Raw genomic sequence first — 10,537 nt, 5'->3', positions numbered from 1 at the left:
CAGCTGTTCACTTCACCTGGTCTCTCAGAGGACCCTTCTGTTGTGGGGTCGCTGAAGGTCAAAGAACAACAGGTGCCGATTGCCACCACAACGGTGCACCGGCGGCAATATTGCAACAACCGAGACTCCTTGCTTCCCATCCATAAGCTGATTCGTCGACTGGAGAGCCAAGGAGTCATCAGCAAGACTCGCTCACCCTTTAACAGTCCCATTTGGCCAGTGCAAAAGTCCAATGGAGAGTGGAGACTAACAGTAGACTATCGTGGCCTGAACGAAGTCACGCCGCCACTGAGTGCTGCCGTGCCGGACATGCTAGAACTTCAATACGAACTGGAGTCAAAGGCAGCCAAGTGGTACGCCACAATTGACATTGCTAATGCGTTCTTCTCAATCCCTTTGGCAGCAGAGTTCAGGCCACGGTTTGCTTTCACTTGGAGGGGCATCCAGTACACCTGGAACCAACTGCACCAGGGGTGGAAACACAGCCCTACCATTTGCCATGGACTGATCCACACTGCACTGGAACAGGGTGAGGCTCCGGAACATCTGCAATACATTGATGACATTGTCGTGTGGGGCAACACAGCAGATGAAGTTTTTGAGAAAGGGGAGAGAATAGTCCAAATCCTTCTGAAGGCCGGCTTTGCCATAAAACAAAGTAAGGTCAAGGGACCTGCGCAGGAGATCCAGTTTTTAGGAATAAAAAGGCAAGATGGACGTCATCAGATCCCAACGGATGTGATCAAAAAATAACAGTCGTATCTCCACCAACTAGCAAGAAGGAAACACAAGCTTTCTTGGGCGTGGGTTTTTGGAGAATGCATATCCCAGATTACAGTCAGATCTTAAGCCCTCTCTACCAAGTGACCAGGAAGAAGAACGACTTCAGATGGGGCCCTGAGCAACCACAAGCCTTTGAATAAATTAAAGAGGAGATAGTTCATGCAGTAGTCCTTGGCCCAGTCCGGGCAGGAAAAGATGTAAAGAATGTGCTCTACATCACAGCGAGGGAGATGGCCCTACCTGGAGCCTCTGGCAGAAAGCACCAGGGGAGACTCAAGGTCGACCCCTGGGTTCTGGAGTCGGGGATACAGAGGATCCGAGGCCCGCTACACTCCAACTGAGAAGGAGATATTGGGAGCACATGAAGGTTTTCAAGCTGCTTCAGAAGTGTTTGGTACTGAAGCACAGCTCCACCTGGCACCCCGACTGCTGGTGCTGGGCTGGATTTTCAAAGGGCGGGTCCCCTCTACACATCATGCAACTGATGCTACGTGGAGTAAGTGGGTTGCGCTGATCACACAACGGGCCCGAATAGGAAACCCCAGTCGCCCAGGAATCTTGGAGGTGATCACGGACTGGCCAGAAGGCAAAGATTTTGGAATATCCCCAGAGGAGGAGGTGACATGTGCTGAAGAGGCATGTACCACTGTATAATAAATAACCAGAAAATGAGAAGCAATATGCCCTGTTCACTGATGGGTCCTGTCATCTTGTGGGAAAGCATCAGAGGTGGAAGGCTGCTGTATGGAATCCTATACGCCAAGTCGCAGAAACTGCTGAAAGAGAAGGTGAGTTGAGTCAGTTTGCAGAAGTGAAAGCCATCCAGCTGGCTTTGGATATTGCTGAACAAGAAAAATGGCCAGTACTTTATCTCTATACTGACTCATGGATGGTGGCAAATGCCCTGTGGGGGTGGTTACAGCAATGGAAGCAGAACAACTGGCAGCGCAGTGGAAACCCATCCGGGCTGCCGCATTGTGGCAAGATATTGCTGCCCGGGTAGAGAACTGGGTTGTAAAAGTACGTCACATAGATGCTCACGTACCTAAGAGTCGGGCCACTGAAGAACACCAAAACAACCAGCAGGTAGATCAGGCTGCTAAGATTGAAGTGGCTCAGGTGGATCTGGACTGACAAACAAAAGGGTGAACTGTTTATAGCTCGGTGGCCATCAAGGAAGACATATAGATGGGCTTGTGATTGAGAGGTGGACTTGACCATGGACACTATTGCACAGGTTATTCATCAAACAAGCGAAGCGAGTAAAGCCTCTTTGGTATGGAGGGCAATGGTTGAAATATAAATACGGAGACGCTTGGCGGATTGATTATATCACGCTCCCACAAACCCAACACAGCAAGTGCTATGTGCTCACCATGGTGGAAGTAACCACAGCATGGCTGGAAAACATATCCTGTGCCCTATGCCACCGCCAGGAACACCATCCTGGGCCTTGAAAGCAAGTCCTGTGGCTACATGGCACCCCAGAAAGAATTGAGTCAGACAACGGGACTCATTTCCGAAACACCCGCACAGACACCTGGGCCAAAGAGCATGGCATTGAGTGGGTCTATCACATCCCCTACCATGCACCAGCCTCCGGGAAAATCGAACGATACAACGGACTGCTAAAGACTAACCAGAGAGCAACGGGTGGTGGGACATTCAAGCATTGGGACACACATTTAGCAAAAGCCACCTGGTTAGTCAACACTAGGGGATCTGTCACTCGAGCTGGCCCTGCCCAATCAAAACCCTTACATACTGTAGAGGGGGATAAAGTCCCTGTTGTGCACAAAAGACATATGCTGGGGAAGACAGTCTGGGTTGCTCCTGCTTCTGGCAAGGGAAAACCCATCCGTGGGATTGCTTTTGCTCAAGGACCTGGGTGCGCTTGGTGGGTAATGCGAAAGGATGGGAAAGTCCAGTGTGTACCTCAAGGGCATTTAATGTGGGGTGAAAATAGCCAATGAACTGGATTGTATGATGTTAATTGCTATATAATACTGTATGTCATCACTTCTATGGTTGCTATATGTCATATCAACAGCATTGCAGTAAGAATCATCAAGATTAATAAAGAATGAACTCCGATGAAACCGAGCAAACTGCAATGGTGATAGAACCGGACGAGCGCAGCGATAATGGAACCAGAACTGGCCTCAGCATGCAATAGTCCAACACCACACACCATCTCTCCTGCCCTGAAAGACTGTTATGGCAGATGAAACCCAAAGTCATGGACTAAATGAACTCAATGGACATTTTAGTAGGGTGGCCTATAGACTAAGGGATTGATATCTGTGTGTATATATCAAAAGACAGGAAAGGTGTTGATGATTAATTGGAATGTATTGGAAAATGTGAGCTGTGGGCATGACGTAGATGTTATAGAATAAGGGGTGGATATTGTCCTGGTTCCGGCTGGGACAGAGTTAACTTTCTTCCCAATAGCTGGGCGGGTTGCTGTGTTTTGGGTTTTGTATGAGAGGAGTGTTGATGGCCCATTGATGCTTTGGTTGTTGCTGGGTGGTGCTTGCACCAGGGACTTTTTGGCCTCCCATGCCCTGCCAAGTGCAAGGGAAGCTCAGGGGGGGAGCATAGCCAGGGAGGTTGACCCAGCTTGCTCACGGCATATTCTATGCCATGTGACATCACGCTCAGTATAAAAACTGGAGGGTGGGGGGCTCCCTCACGGTTTGCGACACGCAGTTGGCCAGTGGTGAGCACTTGCATTGTGCATCGCCTGCGTTGTATATTCTGTTATTGTTGTTGTTCTCATTGTTATTATTATTGTTCTACTTTGTTTTATTTCCATTATTAAACTGTTTTTACCTGTGAGTTTTTCTACTTGTGCCCTCCTGATTCTCTCCCCCATCCCACCGGAGGGGGAGTGTGTGTGATCGAGCGTCTGCGTGGGGTTTAGTTGCTGGCTGGGGTTAAACCATGACACCTGCCAAGACTTTTTTGTGCCTGAAGGGCCTCCTCAGGCTCTCTTTTGCACTACTGGAGCTGCATTCAGTAATGAGGCTGTTCTCATTAACTCCTAGCACAAATAAAGGTAACAGGCTGTCACCCCCAAATATAAGCAGGAGAGCTGTCTCCTGATCAGTGAGATCACAGGAAGATGCCATAGTTGATCCATTATTAACACACTAACACAGGTAAGCAGTCCCATTTACCTAGCACCTCCATGGGCTCATGCAAGTTCATCTCAGCTTTTTCTCAGACTTCCCCATAAGCAAAAAGAGATTATACAGAAATTAACATGCAGAATGTCACAACACTACTCACTTTTCCCTAAATCCCTAGCAAGGATTACAACCCATTTACCAGTCCCCCAAGAACACTATATATACCCTGCCTTTCCCTCAGGATATGCGCTGATAGATAATGTTATTCAGGCGGCTCTTGCCGTTAGCCAGAATGTCTCCAGCTGCCTTAACCAATTAAGTTAGGTTTTATCTTATAAAACCCTCCACTGGAGGCTGGTGTGGCTTGAACATGTCCCTGTCCCTGTCCCTGTCCCTGTCCCTGTCCCTGTCCCTGTCCCTGTCATGTTAGAGGGGGGCCTCTTGAATGGAGAAGAAACAACATTTATGATGTATTTGTCAGGCTTTTTCTGACAGCTTTGAACCTGTTACTCAGTTTCAAGAAAGTCTGTTAGAGGGATAGAGGCTTAAAATGTTGTTTTAGCACAAATGTTGTGAAAACAGGTAGTTGGGGAGATGAAGAGGACTAAATGAGTGCATGCTGGGGGGGTGGATTATTCAAATGCAAAAGAAAAACACAGGTGAGTAGGAGAAACAACTGTACAGCTGGTTTCTGATGAAGAAGAAAGGATCTGAAATCTGCTCCTTGTTTTCCAATTCAGATGCAAACTGTAGCTCTTTGGCTACGCTTTTATAAGTTCATACTCAAATTTTTTCATTGAGCAGAAATACATAGTTAGATTTTTATTTCAGTGGAAAGGACAGTACAATATATCAAATTTGGCTTATTTTTTTAATTGTGGAAAATGCACGCATAACATGGTGAAACAGAATAGTTAGTAAAGTACAATGGGCTCTTGGGCTACCCATAACTTTAAGGTATTTAATTATTCACTTGTCATTCATTCAATTATTCATAAAGCAATTGATGTTAATAAGAACTAGAGTAATGATCTTAATTTTTAAGGTACAGCAAAGAAAGTGGAAAAAAATCAAGAAGATAGATTTATTTTAAGCCTAGTATTTCTACTGTTATTTAGGATTTTTTTAAATAAAATATTGTAGATAGTACTGACTTGCATTTGTTCATAATTCTAGCCTCAGCTAGTTCTAAATCTAATGCTGGATGCAAACTAGAAACAAGTGGCATAAATTCCTACAAACTAGAAATAAAATACTGTTCTTCAGGCTTAGATGGATAAATCTTTTAATTATGTGTTTTATAAAGAAGTATAATCTCAATAAAGATTGATTAGCCTGCTCAACACTGAAAGTTCTGGATATGATTGGTTCCTACAATGTATTTTACATAAATTTATACCTTCCCCACCCCCAATATTTAGTACATAGCAATTTTTTTTTTTAATAGCATTTTTCAGGCATTCAGGTCTCAATCTACCAGATATTATTGGCAAGAAGTTCTTTCTGCTCTTCATGTTTATCTGAAGAACCAGGCAGGCATGTAGGGATCTGCAGCCTCTGCTAAAAAGGAACTTGCACCAAAATTTATGGCAGTTCTGTATATGTTAGTACAGAATTGGGCCTTAGTGAGTTTTGGGTTTTTTTTTCTTTGATTCCGAGTCTCAGAACTGGCTTAATTATTTCTTAGTTGAACAAGTGTTGTGGTTTAACCCCAGCCAGCAAATAAACCCCACGCAGCCACTCGCTCACCCCCCCGCTTCCAGTAGGATAGGGGAGAGAATCAGGAGGGCACAAGTCGGAAAACTCCCAGGTTGAGATAAAAACAGTTTAATAATTGAAATAAAACAAAGTAGAACAGTAATAATAACAATGAGAACAATAACAATAACAGAATATACAAAGCAGGGAATGAACAATGCAACTGCTCGCTGACCGTGTGTCATGAACGGGGGGCGAGCCTTCCCCACACCCCTGGTTTTTATACTGAGCATGATGTCACATGGTATAGAATACCCCATTGGTCAGCTGGGTCAACCACCCTGGCTATGCTCCAGCCCTCACAGCTTCCCGTGCACGTGGCAGGGCATGGGAAGCCGAAAAGAGAAACCAAAAGTCCCCGGTGCAAGCACCACCCAGCAACAACCAAAGCATCAATGGGCCATCAACACTCCTCTCATACAAAACCCACAACACAGCACACCCCCCAAGCTACTGGGAAGAAAGTTAACTCTGTCCCAGCCGGAACCAGGACAATATCCACCCCTTATTCTATACCATCTATGTCATCCTCACGGCTCACATTTTCCAATACATTCCAATTAATCCTCACCACTTCTTCCAGTCTTCTGATATATACACACAGAGATATCATTCCCTTAGTCTATGGGCCATTCCTCTAAAATGTCCGTTGAGTTCATTTAGTCCATGACTTTGGGTTTCATCTGCCATAACAGTCTTTCAGGGCAGGAGAGATGGTGTGTGGTGTTGGACTATTGCATGCTGAGGCCAGTTGTGGTTCCATTATCACTGCGCTCGTCCGGTTCTATCACCATTGCAGTTTGCTCGGTTTCATCGGAGTTCATTCTTTATTAATCTTGATGATTCTTACTGCAATGCTGTTGATATGACATATAGCAACCATAGAAGTGATGACATACAGTATTATATAGCAATTAACATCATACAATCCAGTTCATTGGCTATTTTCACCCCACATTAAATGCCCTTGAGGTACACACCGAACTTCCCCATCCTTTCGCATTACCCACCAAGCGCACCCAGGTCCTTGAGCAAAAGCAATCCCACGAATGGGTTTTCCCTTGCCAGCGGCAGGAGTAACCCAGACTGTCTTCCCCAGCATATGTCTTTTGTGCACAACAGGGACTTTATCCCCCTCTACAGTTATGTAAGGGTTTTGATTGGGCAGGGCCAGCTCGAGTGACAGATCCCCTAGTGTTGACTAACCAGGTGGCTTTTGCTAAATGTGTGTCCCAATGCTTGAATGTCCCACCACCCGTTGCTCTCTGGTTAGTCTTTAGCAGTCCGTTGTATCGTTCGATTTTCCCGGAGGCTGGTGCATGGTAGGGGATGTGATAGACCCACTCAATGCCATGCTCTTTGGCCCAGGTGTCTGTGCGGGTGTTTCGGAAATGAGTCCCGTTGTCTGACTCAATTCTTTCTGGGGTGCCATGTAGCCACAGGACTTGCTTTCAAGGCCCAGGATGGTGTTCCTGGCGGTGGCATAGGGCACAGGATATGTTTTCCAGCCATGCTGTGGTTACTTCCACCATGGTGAGCACATAGCACTTGCTGTGTTGGGTTTGTGGGAGCGTGATATAATCAATCCGCCAAGCGTCCCCGTATTTATATTTCAACCATTGTCCTCCATACCAAAGAGGCTTTACTCGCTTCGCTTGTTTGATGAATAACCTGTGCAATAGTGTCCATGGTCAAGTCCACCTCTCAATCACAAGCCCATCTATATGTTGCATCTCTTCCTTGATGGCCTGAGGTGTCATGGGCACACCGAGCTATAAACAGTTCACCCTTTTGTTTGTCAGTCCAGATCCACCTGAGCCACTTCAATCTTAGCAGCCTGATCTACCTGCTGGTTGTTTTGGTGTTCTTCAGTGGCCCGACTCTTGGGTACGTGAGCATCTGGGGTTAAACCAGATGAGCATCAACAACCCAGTTCTCTACCCGGGCAGCAATATCTTGCCACAATGCGGCAGCCCGGATGGGTTTCCACTGCGCTGCCAGTTGTTCTGCTTCCACTGCTGCAATCACCCCCACAGGGCATTTGCCACCATCCATGAGTCAGTATAGAGATAAAGTACTGGCCATTTTTCTCGTTCGGCAATGCCCAAGCCAGCTGGATGGCTTTCACCTCTGCAAACTGACTCGATTCACCTTCTCCTTCAGCAGTTTCTGCGACTTGGCGTATAGGATTCCATACAGCAGCCTTCCACCTCCGATGCTTTCCCACAAGATGACAGGACCCATCAGTGAACAGGGCATATTGCTTCTCATTTTCTGGTAGTTTGTTTTGGAGTGGGGCCTCTTCAGCACTCATCACCTCCTCCTCTAGGGATATTGCAAAATCTGTGCCTTCTGGCCAGTTCGTGATCACTTCCAAGATTCCCGGGCGACTGAGGTTTCTTATTTGGGCCCGTTATGTGATCAGCGCAACCCCCTTACTCCACGTAGCATCAGTTGCATGATGTGTAGAGGGGACCCGCCCTTTGAAAATCCAGCCCAGCACCAGCAGTCGGGGTGCCAGGTGGAGCTGTGCTTCAGTACCAAACACTTCTGAAACAGCTTGAAAACCTCCATATGCTTCCAATACCTCTTTCTCAGTTGGAGTGTAGCGGGCCTCGGATCCTCTGTATCCCTGGGGTCGACCTTGAGTCTCCCCTGGTGCTTTCTGCCAGAGGCTCCAGGTAGGACCATTCTCCCCCGCTGCGATGTAGAGCACATTCTTTACATCTTGTCCTGCCCGGACTGGTCCAAGGGCTACTGCATGAGCTATCTCCTGTTTAATTTGTTCAAAGGCTTGTGGTTGCTCAGGGCCCCATTTGAAGTCGTTCTTCTTCCTGGTCACTTGGTAGAGAGGGCTTACGATTTGACTGTAATTTGGAATATGCATTTGCCAAAAGCCCACACCACCAAAGAAACCTTGTGTTTCCTTTTTGCTAGTTGGTGGGGACATGGCTGTTATTTTATTGATCACATCCGTTGGGATCTGACGACGTCCATCTTGCCATTTTATTCCTAAAAACTGGATCTCCTGGGCAGGTCCCTTGACCTTACTTTGTTTTATGGCAAAGCCAGCCTTCAGAAGGATTTGGACTATTCTCTCCCCTTTCTCAAAAACTTCATCTGCTGTGTTGCCCCACACGACAATGTCATCAATGTATTGCAGATGTTCCGGAGCCTCACCCTGTTCCAGTGCGGTGTGGATCAGTCCATGGCAAATAGTAGGGCTGTGTTTCCACCCCTGGTGCAATTGGTTCCAGGCGTACTGGACGCCCCTCCAAGTAAAAGCAAACCGTGGCCTGCACTCTGCTGCCAAAGGGATTGAGAAGAACGCATTAGCAATGTCAATTGTGGCGTACCACTTGGCTGCCTTTGACTCCAGTTCGTATGGGAGTTCTAGCATGTCCGGCACGGCAGCACTCAGTGGCGGCGTGACTTCGTTCAGGCCACGATAGTCTACTGTCTCCACTCTCCATTGGACTTTTGCACTGGCCAAATGGGACTGTTAAAGGGTAAGCGAGTCTTGCTGATGACTCCTTGGCTCTCCAGTTGACGAATCAGCTTATGGATGGGAAGCAAGGAGTCTCGGTTGTTGCAATATTGCCGCCGGTGCACCGTTGTGGTGGCAATCGGCACCTGTTGTTCTTTGACCTTCAGCGACCCCACAACAGAAGGGTCCTCTGAGAGACCAGGTGAAGTGAACAGCTGTTTAATTTCCTCTGTCTCCAAGGCAGCTATACCAAAAGCCCACCGGTACCCTTTTGGGTCCTTGAAATACCCTCTCCTGAGGTAGTCTATGCCAAGGATGCACGGAGCCTCTGGGCCAGTCACAATGGGGTGCTTCTGCCACTCATTCCCAGTTAGGCTCACTGCGGCCTCCAATACAGTTAACTCTTGGGATCCCCCTGTCACTCCAGAAATACAGATGGGTTCTGCCCCTTTATAGCTTGATGGCATCAGGGTACGCTGTGCACCGGTGTCTACGAGAGCCTTATACCTCTGTGGATCTGATGTGCCAGGCCATCGAATCCACACAGTCCAGTAAACCCGGTTGTCCCTTTCCTCCACCTGGCTGGAGGCAGGGCCCCTCTAGTCCTGGTCATCATATTCGCTATCCACTTCTTGTAAGTACGAATCAGAAGTCCCTTTATTAAGACTGGAAGTGGAATCAGCCCTTCCACTCTGTCTGGGGAGCTGCTCACTGGAGACTGGAGCAGCAGTTTTCCTGGAAGAACCTCCTTTTGTCGTTGTTTTTCCTTGCGACTCACATACCCGTGCCTCTAGGGTCGAAGTAGATTTTCCATCCCACTTCCTCATGTACTCTCCATGGTCACGCAGGTAAAACCAGAGGGTGCCCTGGGGTGTGTACCCACTACATCTTCTCTCTTGTGCAGAGGGACGCTTGCTCCTAACGGCTGAGATACTGGCCCGTGCAGGTGGGGAGTAGGACATATCCTCTTTGAAGTGCTGGACCTCCCAAGACAGTTTCTCAGAGAGCAGAGACACAGGCCCATAGGGAGGAAGAGAGACTTTCTTTGTATTGCCGCAGCTGGCCAGCCAGTTCATCCACTGTTTGTTCCTCTCCACCTTTCCAGGTCATTACTGCCAATGAGTTGGCATACAACAATGGTGCGCTCCGTACAAACTTCCGCCACGTGAGTCGAGTGCATTTGACTTCATCTGGATCTTTGGATAACTGCTCATTGTTCGGGTCATCATAAATCACCTCCAGCATGGCTAATTCCCTCAGGTACTGGATACCTTTCTCCATGGTGGTCCACTTCCCGGGTGGCATATAACATCTTCCTTGAAGGGATACCTTTCCTTCACACCTGACAGGAGTCGCCTCTAGAAGCTTAGGGCTT

Source organism: Calonectris borealis, chromosome 6 (assembly GCF_964195595.1).
Source record: "Calonectris borealis chromosome 6, bCalBor7.hap1.2, whole genome shotgun sequence".
Classification (NCBI taxonomy): Eukaryota; Metazoa; Chordata; class Aves; order Procellariiformes; family Procellariidae; genus Calonectris; species Calonectris borealis.
The sequence above is the reverse complement of the archived record's forward strand: the minus strand, read 5'-3'. Positions refer to the sequence as shown.